The sequence below is a fragment of the Podarcis cretensis genome (genome assembly GCF_951804945.1).
Source record: "Podarcis cretensis genome assembly, chromosome: 6".
NCBI lineage: Eukaryota > Metazoa > Chordata > Lepidosauria > Squamata > Lacertidae > Podarcis > Podarcis cretensis.
This window is the reverse complement of record NC_137175.1, coordinates 91,358,073-91,372,263: the sequence shown is the minus strand read 5'-3', so window position 1 is coordinate 91,372,263 and position 14,191 is coordinate 91,358,073.

Sequence of the window (14,191 nt, the reverse complement as noted above, 5' to 3'; positions counted from 1 at the left end):
GAATCGGGCCTTGCACTTTTACCAGTGTCCCTGTAAACATGGGTGTCTTATTTAAAATGGCTGTGTTTACAGTTTCTTATTTTTAAGACGAAAAAGCCACACCCGTTTGATCATTGCTGGGATCTCCAGCAGAGTCCGGATAGTTTTATAACATCCGGCAGCAGCTCCTGGTTCTGTTCAGCTGCTCACAGCAGCCATGCCGTTCTCTTCAGGCGTAGGTGCAAAAGTTGAGGAGTGGCAACTCTCTGGGAAAAGAGGACCTCCAACATGGCCAAAGTACTAAGGCAGCCGCGCCAGGAACAGTGTTTGACAGCCAACGGAATGCTTTGTAAGGGTCATTCTGATGCTTTGTCAAATAATTCAGCACAAGGTTCCTGGGTTTATTTTTATTTTGGGGGTGTGGGTGTAGGACGATTTTCTCATTTTCCAACTCTCAGTCCTGGTGGCTTGATTTTTCCCGGGGGGGGGGTGGCGAGGAGAGCTGCCAGATGGGGCTACAAGTGGAAGCTGCAACCATAAAGATGAGGCAGGTTCATTTTTATTCTAGCAGCAGTGGCAGCAGCTGAATTTAAAACAGGGCTGCTTTTGTATAAACCACACAGTCTTTCTCTAGACGAGAGCAGGAGCCAGTCCCTCTGCGCAGGTCAGAGGAGCAGCAGTCAGATCCAGCAGAGGATGGGCAGCAGTCGGATCCAAGCACCATGAAAATGCTACCAAGAATGGAAGCCCCATCCAAGCCGAAATAAGGTCTTGCAGTGTCTCTGTCCTGCTTTGAAGCTGCTAGCAGCAAATAAGGCTGACACCCAAGCAGGGCCATGTCCCAGTGGCCCCTTCCTTATCGGTGATCTTTTCTCCAATTTCCACACCAACCTCTGGCTTCTCCTGGGCAGCCTCGCAGTGTCTGGGGGCAGCTGCTCCCATTGCATGCGTCATGCGCCATGTGCCGTACACCTCCCTGCCGCCTTCAGCCATGAGGTCCATTGCTCACTTGCCCCGTTCAGCTGCACAGGAGGAGTCCCATTTGGTGGCCTGCTGCCATAGCCCAAGCGGTCAAGTTCCCAATTGTGCTGAGGTTGCCACCGGCCCGTGTTTTCATTGTACATTTTGATACCTCAGCCTGGGTGTCAGAACAAAATACATCAGTTCCCTTATGCAAACCAACAATGGGATGCCTCTCTGAGGAGGTGGGCCTTGGTGCAAAAGGAAGGGGGCTGGCAAACCCCATGGGCTGCCATTTCTTCCTCTAACCCGCCCCCCTCAACCGGGCAAACGATACCCAGCCATTGTGTTCCATGCCACCATGCGGATGGCAGAGGAGGGAGAGGGACCCTGAGGCTCAGCGGCAGAGGAAAGGTTTGAGCTTTCTGACCCATGGAATTGTCGCTCCGCCAAGTAATGGTGGGGAGAGATATGAGGAGATGGAAACAGAGGGTGAGCAGAGGAGGGGTGTGTCCGGGAAAATGTGGGTGACTCAAGGGGGTCTGTGCTGCGGAGTCTTGCTTTGCAAGGTGTTGTGCTGGGAGGAGCAGCCCTGAAACCCTCCCTTGCCTCCAGGGGGGCCTTCATTGCATATCCACCACTCCTACGAATCCACTACTCTCAGGCCATAACAGCAGGGTGTGTGTTTTGGAGTCATCCAGCTACAGCCGTCCCAAAAAGGAAGTAAGAAAGATGCTGGGCTCCCCAACAAGAGGGCATGTTGTCATTTGCCTGGGAAGCGACACAGTTCCGAGGGAGAGTTTGGTCCCTGCACAGGACTCTGTTTTTATTTTGTTTGAAGACAGTTCTGTTTTTATGTAATAAAGGGTTCTGGACACCCAGTGGGCAGCTGCTTTCACTATCTGTGTGTCTCATTTGCCAACACTTCAATTTCACCCCTGCTCTTCTCCAGAAGTCCGCACAACATCTGCAAACACCTGTACAGGAAGTCCATCTCTGTAGGATCCTCCTCCCGGTCTTTCTCAGGAGGCCAGCTAACCACTTTCATGCAGCCAAGTTATGGCAGAGAACCCCTCCAGCTGATATTCTTCCCCAAACCCATCCTACCAGCTTGCAGCCCCCGTTACAGAACTAGGACCAGCTGATTTTGTACAGGAAGGTAAGGTTAAGGAGACAAGGAGCCCACTTCCTAGGAGCGGACCAGCACACCACCAGGCAATCCACCAGGAAGGCTGACAGCCGCTCTTGCCGTCACCTGATGGGTTTTCGCTTTTGGGACTGGACATGGATCCTTATTTTGTAGTGGTTGCTTGTTATAGGGATGCAAGTGGCGCTGTGGTCTAAACCACAGAGCCTAGGGCTTGCTGATCGGAAGGTCAGCGGATCGAATCCCCACGACGGGGTGAGCTCCCGTTGCTCAGTCCCAGCTCCTGCCAACCTAGCAGTTTGAAAGCACACCAGTACAAGTAGATAAACAGCTACCGCTGTGGTGGGAAGGTAAATGGCGTTTCCATGCGCTCTAGTTTCCATCATGGTTTCCCGTTGTGCCAGAAGCAGTTTAGTCCTGCTGACCACATGACCTTGAAAGCTGTCTGCGGACAAACACCGGCTCCCTCGGCCTGAAAGCAAGATGAGCGCCGCAACCCCGTAGTCACCTTGGACTGGACTTAACTGTCCAGGGGTCCTTTACGTTTACCTTTAGTGGTTGTTTGTAAAAGAATATTCTGGTGTACTGGTTCACTTCCCCTTCCCTTGGATGGTGGGGAGATCAGAGCAGCTTTTATGAAGCCAATAACATCCTCTGGAGAAGAAAGCAACACAAACCAAAGTCACAGACAGGTGCATTGTTGTCCCACTCCAAATCATACTGGGAATGTGTGGAGTCTCTGCTGAACTGTTAGCCAGGAGAGTTCATTGGAGTGGAGCCTCTTTGGATAGTTCTCAATCATGGCAGGGACAGGCAGTTGGTGTTGCTTTTTTTTTTTTCTTAGCACCCCACGATCCACTTAATCAAAAAGGTAAAAGGTAAATGACCCCTGGACGGTTAAGTCCAGTCAAAGGTGACTATGGGGTTGTGGTGCTCATCTCGCTTTCAGGCCGAGGGAGCCGGCGTTTGTCCACAGACAGTTTTCCAGGTCCTGTGGCCAGCAACACTAAACCGCTTCTGTGACGGAAACCAGAGCTCATCTCCTGGCCAGGAAGTTTAGGGCTGTGCCAGAACATTGCCCTTAATTTGGCAGCTCCTTTTAAATTGCAACATCAGGGCCCTTTGGGCCAGTTTTCCCAGATGGGGCTTCCTTGGAGGGCTACAGTGGTAGCAACATGGCCTGCCTGCCTTCCCCTGGCTTGCCCAGCAGGCAGAGGTGCAAAGGAACCAAGATGAAGGCAAGTTCCAGGGAGGACTCCAGGGGGCCGCCCCGAATTCAAAGGATACTGCGACTCACCTCTTAGCTAGGTGCTGTTGCTGCAGCTCTTCCCCTCCCCTGCCCCCAGGTACAGAGTGTCAGCATTTAACGGGTGTATGACAGTCAATGATTCAGTCCCAGACTCAGAGCATCATGCTAAGCTTTCTGTACGCTCGGCATGGTCTATGCCGTTAGAAAAGATGCTGCTGCCGAAGGGAGCAGTGGGGCAGGCATCCTTTGGATGAAAGCCAGAAGGAAGGGGAGATGACCTATTTTCTTCCAAAGAATAAGCAATCCATTCGGAAGTGATGCTATGTGGTTCCTTGGCAGCAAATCCTTTCAAAGGACGAGGCTTATACTAAAGTAGGGAAGAGATCTCAGAGTCACAGTGGAAGGATAAGATTTTTTTTTTGTGGGGGGAGCAGGGTGAGGAGTAACCAAAAGAGGCAGTTAAACAGCCACCAGAATGACTCGATGGATTCTCCCTCCCCCATCATTTTAGGGACCATTCTCTGTCACTCCCTCTTATTTAGATGCTAATACTCAAGTTCCTGGTTGAACCAATCCTGCAACTCATAGCAGGCAGCTTAATGCAACCCCTGGCTCAGCCTGTGGCAGCTGTGAAAAGGGCAAATGTCATGTTAAGAGATCGTGGCACTGGCAGTCTTTTTTCGGATCCCTTTCCTAATGATCTTTTACCATTGTGGGAATGTTCAGGGAGGCAGGAGAGGATATATTGTTTAATGATATCCTTCCTAACTTGCATTAGCAAGCTCTATATCGTAGCAGAGTTTAAACATTCCCCTTTAAACACACAGCGGTTTGCTTGTTGCAGGCTCGTCTGAGCCTCTCTGTATAAGATTCCTGGTAAGATCCCTTCTTGTCCCTCTTAAAAAGAACAGACACGACAATCTTATTAAAGTCTGTATAAAAGCAATTTACTCACATTCATTCAGTTCACAGTTGGATCCCTGAAGGCAGACTTAGGTTACAAAAGTATACATACATGTGGAACTATCCCATAAGGGAGTTAGTCCCATGTGACTGCCGACAGTCACTTCTGCTAACACGTGAAAAAACAAAATGGAGAAGAAGAAGCAAAAGAAGAACGTGTGCTTTCCTACCCAGATTAGACTACACCCACATCTAGTCACATGCAGAGGAAGTTTGTCCCAGCTCAGGAGGAAACAGGAAGTTTTCTCCTGGCTGGTACAAAGCATCCCCTAGCATGACCATTCTAGGAATGTTGTACTTCACTGTTATGTGTTTCACATGCCACAAGCGTGGGGTTCACCTTGATCACAGCTGTCCTTTCTACAAATCTGTGGTGCAACCACAATTGGATCTTGTGTTCAGCTCTCAGAAGGCTTGTCTCCAAAGGGAAAAGGTTCAGGAGGAGGCTACTGAACGACCGGGCTGTCGAAGCAGGGGGAGAGGGAGGCTTAGCAATGACGGAGGTTTATACAATTATGTGTGGCATGGAGGAAGCAGGTTCTTTTCTTTCCCTCTCATAGTACAGTGGTACCTCGAGTTACATACGCTTCAGGTTACATACGCTTCAGGTTACAGACTCCGCTAACCCAGAAATAGTGCTTCAGGTTAAGAACTTTGCTTCAGGATGAGAACAGAAATCGGGCTCCAGCAGTGTGGCAGCAGCAGGAGGCCCTATTAGCTAAAGTGGTGCTTCAGGTTAAGAACAGTTTCAGGTTAAGAACAGACCTCCGGAACGAATTAAGTACTTATCCTGAGGTACCACTGTACTAGAACTGAACTGGGAAGAGGGAAACTTCTCATGCCACCTTCAGCTCCTTCCATGGGACATGGGTAGCACTGTGGCCCAAATCACTGAGCCTCTTGGGCATGCCAGTCAGAAGGTCGGCAGTTTGAATCCCCACAACAAGGTGAGATCCTGTTACTCTGTCCCAGCTCCTGCCAACCTAGCAGTTTGAAAGCACAACAGTGCAAGTAGATAAATAGGTACTGCTGCAGCGGGAAGGTAAATGGTGTTTCTGTGCACTCTGGCACTCGTCACAGTGTTCGGTTATGCCAGAAACGGTTTAGTCCTGCTGGCCACATGACCCAGAAAGCTGTCTGTGGACAAACGCTGGCTCCCTCAGCCTGAAAGTGACATGAGCGCCCAGGGGTCCTATACCTTTTACCTTTACCTTGGAGGAAAAGGGAGATCAGGGGCTGAAGTGAAAATGGTCGCCAGGGAGGGCCGGCTCGCTCATGAGACAGACTGAAGCAGCCACTTCAGGCGGCCAAATCCTGCAAGACAGTTCCCCGAAGCCGCCACCCTTGGGCGCACAGCTGCAGCAGCTTGTAGCTGGATCTTGTGGATCTCTTGCCGGAATCCACTGCTGCTGCAGGACCCTGGCAGGCAAGGCTTCCAGGATGGGGAAGGGAGCAGTGCCAGGGGGGGCACCTTTCCAATTTGCCAGGCTGCCCCTGCCAGTAGGTGATGTACTGAGGGATGCTTCAGTGACAACAGTGACAACTCGGGCGTGGGGGGGGGGGTGGAGCGGCAGTCTCATCACTGAAACTGTTTTGAATGTTTATCGTGGCAGCAGCTGTTCTTTCCTTCCCTTCTTAGGAGCTCCGCTGGACCTGACAAAAGGCTTATTTAATGCAGAATCCTCTTTCCCCCAGAGACCAACCATATGCCTCTGGAAAGGGGGGCAAAAGCTCCCTCCCTCCCCACGATTCCCCAAATCTGCCACCGTGAGACTGCCTCTGTGCCTGAAGGCAGTACAAGCGCCATCCGGATTAGTCACCATTGGTGCTCTTCTACTCCATAATTCTGTCTGTGAACAGAATATTATAATTAATTATAGCGCCCTATACCCAGAGGGTCTCAGGGCTGTTCACAGAACAAGATCAACATAAAACACCACAACAAATACAGTGGGACCTCGGGTTACAGACGCTTCAGGTTACAGACTCCACTAACCCAGAAATAGTGCTTCAGGTTAAGAACTTTGCTTCAGGATGAGAACAGAAATCGTGCTCCTGCAGCACGGCGGCAGCGGGAGGCCCCATTAGCTAAAGTGGTGCTTCAGGTTAAGAACAGTTTCAGGTTAAGAACAGACCTCCAGAACAAATTAAGTACTTACCACTGTTATCAAAACGGAAGCGACAACCCAATAACACTGCCCCCCTCCCCGCCAAAAGACTCATGTTTTAAAAGGGTATAGGATGTTGATCAGGTCAACCAAAGGCCTGGTCAAAAAGGAATGTTTTTGCCTGGCGCCTAAAGGTGTATAATGAAGGCGTCAGGCGAACTTCCCCAGGAAGAGCATTCCACAGACGGGGAGCCACTACTGAGAAGGCCCCGTTCTCGTGTTGCCACCCTCCAGACCTCTCAAGGAGGAGGCACAGGAAGGAGGGCCTCAGAAGATGATCTCAGGGTCCAGGTAGGTTCATATGGAAAGAGGCAGTCCTTGAGGTGTTGTGGTCCTGAGCCATTTAAGGCTTGATAGGTCAAAACCAGCAATTTGAACTGGGCCCGGAATCAAAGCTAGGAGAAGGAGGTGTTGGAAGCTGGAGAAGCAACAGGGTTTAGTGAGCAGGAAGCAGATGGGGCAGAGGGCAGTTCAGACTCAGAGGCAGGAGAGGAGGAGTACCAGGAGACAGAAATCATACGGACTGCTGAAGAATCCAGGGAGTATTCCCCTCCTGCTGCGACCAGCTCCCCTGCCCCTGGTCTCCCAGAACATGCAGATAAATGTAGAGGACGAAACAAAGGAGCCTTAAGCTGCTGGGGAAGGAGCCTTAGAGAGCGGTGGAAATGTGAGGACCTTCAGTCCTTGTAACAGCTTCAGTGGGGCAAGACCTACTGGGAAGTCTGGCTGTGATCATCAGGCATGAGCTGTTTTGATGTGGGTTTTTTTTTAAAGAAAGAATTCACTGACAGCGGTTGTTTTATTGTTGATCTGCACCAGACTCCAGCTGCTGACACTCTCTCAAGGCATGAGAAGGCTAGGAATGTCCCACAAACAAAAATTTAAGTGCAGCTTAAATTTGCAACCTTACAAAAATTGGCTTTTACGATATCGTTGCTGAAACAGACATACGGTAAAATAGAACAGGTGTGAGTGCCTGTGGAATATCAAGGGAGCAGCTTATATTTGAGTATTGTTTGTTTTTCTCCCCCCCCCCCCGGAATTTTAAAGGTGCAGCTTATATTTAGGTGCAGCTTATATTCGGGCCAATACGGTATGTTGTGATCTTTTCTTCTTTTTTTTATTAAATACTTTTATTTTGCTTTAAACAAATACATATAAATACAGACAACCAAAATTACAAAAGAAAATTCCTTAATAATAATAATAATGAAAAAAGCTAAAAAAACTACAAAAAAAATCAAAGTACATGGCATAGAACATAAGCCATTATGGGAAAGAAAAAAGAAAAAGGAAAGGAGGAGGAGGAGGAAAAAAAGAGAAAAAGAGGAAGATGAGCCAAAACACAAGAAGGCTCATCTATTGTACGCTTCCGTCAAGGTCACAACAGATCATTATTCTTATCAATTCTATCTGCATTCCATAGAATCCCTCATCTTGGTATCAGGGAACATTTCCCTATGCGGTATCATTCTAAACATAACCAGGTCTTTCTTGATCAACCCTTATCCCCTAAATAATTATTTAAACATTCCCATTCTTCTTTCACCATCTTTTTAGGTTTATCTCTTCTTGCATCTGTCAGCATTGCGAGCTCCAAGTACTCACACAATTTGACTACCCATTCATCTTTAGTGGGTGTATTTTTATCTTTCCTGTGTTTTGCCACTATAACCCTTGCTGCTGACGTCACATACATAAATAACCTGTGAACCGACCTGAGACCTCCAGGTATAGGGCGGTATATAAAATATCATCATCATCATCATCATCTGCTCCCTCTTCTCCCTCGGACCACGCATCGTTGTCCCATCACCAATCCCCTGGCTCTGAGCCTTCTTCCCCTGGGGGTTCCCAACTTGTTCCTCCCTCAGCATCCAGCCAGCCCAAGAAAGTGAATCTGGAAGCCTTAGGGCTTCATCTTGGTGTCACAGGTGGCTGTAGCAAAATACATGCAAATTGCACAGAATCCAGCTTTCGGGTGTACCTTTAAAGTAAAGGTAAAGGTAAAGGTAAAGGGACCCCTGACCATTAGGTCCAGTCATGACCGACTCTGGGGTTGCAGCACTCATCTCGCTTTACTGGCCGAAGGAGCCAGCGTACAGCTTCTGGGTCATGTGGCCAGCATGACTAAGCCTCTTCTGGCGAACCAGAGCAGCGCACAGAAACACCATTTACCTTCCCGCTGGAGCAGTATCTATTTATCTACTTGCACTTTGATGTGCAACTGTTAGGTTGGCAGGAGCAGGGACTGAGCAACGGGAGCTCACCCCGTCGCGGGGATTCGAACCGCCGACCTTCTGATCGGCAAGTCCTAGGCTCTGTGGTTTAACCCACAGCGCCACCCGCGTCCCTTGCAGTGGTGCTTCGCAGTAAATCAGGTGGTACAAGTTCAACCACCTGAAAAGCAGGGCCTTGAGACATTGTGGGTTGAAGGGGGGGGGGAGAACCCTGCAAAACTTGTTCAGCCAGAGACCATGGAAACCCTGACAAACCCAGATGTGTCCTGCTGGCACCATGGGCTCCTCAGCCCTGCCTCCCGGTCTATGAAAAGCCTATGGATCTGTGCTATAAATAGCATTGCTTGTTAGAGATCTGCGCTGCTCCCACACCTGCATTTTCATGTAAATTAATTCTTGAGGAGGAAACTGAAGCTCTCGGAGGAGTTTCCATGGCTACTGGTGCATGGAGGTCCAGTTGCACGCACTTAATGATTGCGCCTTCTCGCTGTTTATGGAAATAAAACAAATACCTCTGGTGAGCGTATTCTCAAAATGGGAGAAAAAGGCAGAGTTCGGGGCAGAAGCATAACAGACAGATGAACTGTGAGAATTGCAGCCTGTGATCAGCTACTCGGCCAGAGTAGCACATTAGTTAAATGCCCGTCTCCCCACTTGGGAGCAGCCAGGAGTTGAGGTTGGAGAGCATCTTTTGCAGCCACAGTCTCATCCCTTTTGGATAACGCTATGATTAATTGAAATTAAATTGAAATACTTTGTTGTCACTTGTACGACTTGTATACAGTGAGATTACACAAGCACCCCCCACTCAGCTCTCTTAGTCTTAATTCCCCTCGTTTACTGACGCACACCCACCAAACCCAAAAGTCAGTTGCCCTGTTGTTATCTTTTCATTCAGCAGCCTAACAGCCCACGGATAGAAGCTGTTCTTTACCCTGTTGGTGCGACTAATCATGCTTCTGTATCTTCTGCCCGAGGGCAGGAGATCAAGAAAGTGCCGGCCAGGGTGTGAATCGTCCCTGAGAATTTTCCTCACTCTTCAGGGTGTGAATCATCCCCAAGAATTTTCATCACTCTCCTGAGGCAACTTTCTTCCGCTATTCACGGGACAGCCCATAATATCTTGTGCTGTATTCACCACCCTCTGTAGGCACTTCCTATCAGTTGATGTCAAACCAGCGTACCACACCATGAAAGGACACTTTCTATTATGGACCGGTAGAAGGAGATCATCAAATGTTGATTCACATCGTTCTTTCGCAATACTCTGAGGAGATGGAGTCTCTGTTGGGCTTTCTTAACCACCTGGGATGTATTGATTTTCCAAATAAGGTCTTCACTGAGATAAACTCGTAATCACTGAGCAATCTGCCCGCACGCAGTGAACCTGCAAGCTTTACCGTTCCTAACCTGGAAAAATGTGAGTAGTGGATTTAAGTGTAGAGTTAAGAGATGCCCAGAACATCTGGCCCAACTCCCAATGTTCTTTCATAAGTGGTGGTGGGCATGTAAAAGGGTAAAAGAGTATTGGGAAATGATCCACGATGAATTGAAAAGCACATTTAAAAGTAATTCCGTAATCCCCCCCCAAAAAAAACCTCAGAGTCCTTTTTGTTGGGGATAATTCAGACTGAAATTCCCAGGTATCAAAAAAAAAAAGAAAAAAGGTTATTTATGTACGCTACAACTTCAGGCCAGGTTTTGTTACCCCCAAAATGGAAAACGAGCGAGGTCCCAACCAAAGAAGAATGGCAACTTAAGTTGACAGAATATGCACAACTTGCAGACTTAACATATAGAAGAAGAGAAGAAGAAGAACATACGTTTGAAGAGGATTAGAAAAAGTTTATTGAATATATTGAATTGCGTACAACTTAAAACACTGGTGGCATTAAGATAAATTCAACAATGAAAATATGTTTTGAGGGATGCAGTAATGGAAAACTGATTGGTATAGTTTTTGTAAAATATGCAGGGATTTATGATATGTAAAATGAACCATGGAAAGAGAAGAAGGGAAGTCATTGATATCTTAAGGATGTAAAATTATTTTAAATTATTATGCAGAATTATTATTTTTTAATCTTTTTTTTAAAAAAAGAACATTCCACATTCCAGCCTCTGTTGCAGATCTTACTGGTAACCATGACCATAATCATAGTTGTCATATAATATGGCTAAAAAAGACAATGATTGTCCAAAGAGGATCTGAGCTTAAAATAAGCAGAAAAACTACAGAACCAGGTGCTGACAAAAGACCAAAATTTAACAGCTGCCGTTTTTCAGTGGCACAGAAATGGGGTGTGACACAATGGTTTCCTCTTTGTCTGTTGCTGTCCCATTGTAAGATTTCCTGAATGCATCCAATATCTTATCTTGGAGTTATCATTGTCCGATTCACTCCAAAGCGGCGCCAAACTGTGGGAAAAGGGCCCCCCGCAACGTTTGGAAGTGAAAATAGATATATAAAAGTCAGTGCTTTATGTGATTCAGCCACATGGTGGAGCAAGACACAAAGATTAAAGAAGCCATGATAGCCCGTTCTGAAAAGCTGGGATGGTTTGTGTTTTCAGAGACATGGCCATGAGGCTAGGAGTTAATGACAGTCATGTTGACACCATGAACTGAAGGATCCTAGTGTTACTCTGAGCCTCGGCCACAAGGAATGTGCAGCAGCAGAAAAATGCTAACGCTGTTCTAGGCTGCACCAACGGAAGTCCAGGGTCCTGATCAAGGGAAGTCATAGTCCTGCTCTCTCCTGCCTTGGTCAGACCACACCTGGAGTCCTGTGTCCAGTTCTGGACACCACCATTTAAGAAGGATGTTGACAAGCTGGAACATGTGCAGAGGAGGGCAACCAAGATGATCAAGGGTCTAAGCCTTATGAGGAACGCTTGAAGGAGCTGGGTACATTTAGCCTGGAAAAGAGGAGACTGAGAGGAGATCTGATAGCCATCTTCAAATAACTTAAGGGCTGTCACGCGGAAGAGGGAACAAGCTTGTTTTCTCCTGCTTTGGAGGGTAGGACTCGAACCCATGGCTTCAAGTTACAAGAAAGGAGATTCTGATGAAATATTCGTAAAAACTTTCTGACAGTAAGGGCTGTTTGGCAGTGGAACAGACTCCCACGAGAGGCAGTGGACTCTTCTCCCATGGAGGTTTTTAAGCAGAGCTTGGATGGCCATCTGCCATGGATGCTTTTGCTGAGATTCCTGCATCGCAGGGGGTTAGACTAGATGACCCCTGGGTCCCTTCCAACGCTCAGATTCTATGATTCTATGAAAATGATCTGGATTAATGACTGCCACCCACCAGTTTCATATTCAAAACTGCTTCCCACCCCGTTATTACTATATATAAAGAATACATTAAAGTAGACAAAAAACAACTTACAAAAAGGATCAATAAATGTGTCACCTTTATTATAATCACATGGCAGATTTTCTTTTGTGAATGAAATAAAATGGTTTCAATCAGTTTTTAATAACCAACAATCAAACGAAGAGCTTGGGGAGCATTCAGTGCTTTTTTTCTTTAAAAATGTTTAGGGGTACTCTCATTTTGACTTGAGGAAATCACCACTTTACAGTTCAAATCAAGGAAAATAAAAACAGTAAATAGACAAAAGTACAAAGAACATGCATTACCTCATATTACACAACACCTTTGCCCCATCTTTTGTTTTTACAGAGTCCTCATTAACTTTACACTTCTTTTCTGGCTGTGTTGATGAAAAATAGTTTGTAATTTTCCTACTCATATTAAAATACTGCCCCTCAGTGAGGCCAAACTTTCATCGCTAAAACACCACACATCCACATTCCACACATTAAACGCTCGCTTCCGTCTGAGACTCAGGAAACACCAGGAATGGAAATGAGGCTGCCATCGGGGGCAGATTTGGAACTGACGATTCACCGTACTAGAGAAGAAACTAAGAAATTCTAAAATCTTTGTTTCTTCTCCTGTTAGATTCCCAAAATGTTTAGGGGTATATGTACCCCTGCATCCCCCCCCCCCCAGAAAAAAGCACTGGGTAAATTTAAACATGGCTTAGATCAACTCCCTAGATGTTCAGTATCCAGGGGTTCAGTGCCTGGCACCCACAAACTCATGGCAAAGGGGAGTCTGGCACCCACAAACTCATGACATTTCACTTCCTTGCAACCTAAGGAAAGCTGTTTATTGGCAGAACACACTGGGCAGAAACTGAAAGAAACAGGGGGATGAGGAGGTCTAAGGGTGAAGTCCTGCTCCTGTTCATCATAATACTGGACAGATTACTATAGGGTGTTGAGAGCGGTTATTTTTAACTGTTAAGTGAGAAACAGCAGCCATAGTCTAGCCCAGAAGTGTTGTCCCTTGGTGACTCTGCCATGTTGAAAAGTGTGTGTGTTTGCAGGGTGTTTCTTTTTCCCCACTTTTTTTTTTAAAAAAAATTAGAATATTTTTATTAAGTACAAATTAGAAAACATACATATTTACAACAAAAGAAAACACAAAAGAAAAAGAAAATACATATAACCAAGGGGAAAAAATTAGAGAATATTTTGTCTCTTTTCATATTTACAGTTATTTATACCTCTATAAAATGCTATTCACAATAAAGCAGTGAAATGAAAGATATCAGAAAAAGGAAAAAGGACAAAGAAAAATAAAGAAGTAAAAGAAAAAGATCATAGGTGAAAAATTTTAAAAGTAGATAAGTACTCACAATACATAATCATTTCCCATCTATATTTATATTCAATTGTATAATTTCATCTTGTCCTTATCTACCTTAAATAAAGTGTGTGTGTTTTTTTAAAAAAAGACTTCCACCGTGTTTCCTGTCCTGTCGAGAAATGCACCATGCTGGCTGAAGCCAGCTCTAGTTCTTTTCTAAATTGAATAAAACCACTTAACCCACTGGAAGATATATCTGAAAAATAAATATTAAGGGGAGCAATGCCCATTGTTAAGAAAGGTAGCTAAAGTAACTGAGTCATGTTTTCCATGAGCTTTCTGAGAGAAGGAAAGCAGGAGACGTAAATTTTGATTTGAAAAAAAAAATGAAACCATCTCGTCTGTAAGTAGGATCTCTTATTCTTTCCCCTTTCTTTAGTTATTTCTTAAGATTTAGACACATAGGGTACCAGGTCATGGTTAGACTAATTTATTAATTTTAGAAGATTGTCCTCAGGGGCCCCTTAGATGCTTTGAGGGAAATGGTTTGCAGTGCAGAGATAGAATCGAGGAAATAACTAGAATCCATTTTGTGACCTTCTTCCTTTTCTTCCCTAGATGCTCCGGTCTGCGCAGGTTGAGAGAGCTGCTGGCCTCCTGTTGCCGCTCCATAAAAATCCATCCTCTGGACGAAGATACTGTGATGGTTGATGGAAGGAGGATTAAAGTGAGAATAATTTATGTTAGACTGAGAGACCAGGGGATGGATGCCACCAGTGCTTCCACCAGGGGTGAGTGTTGATCTTCATAAATGACTTAG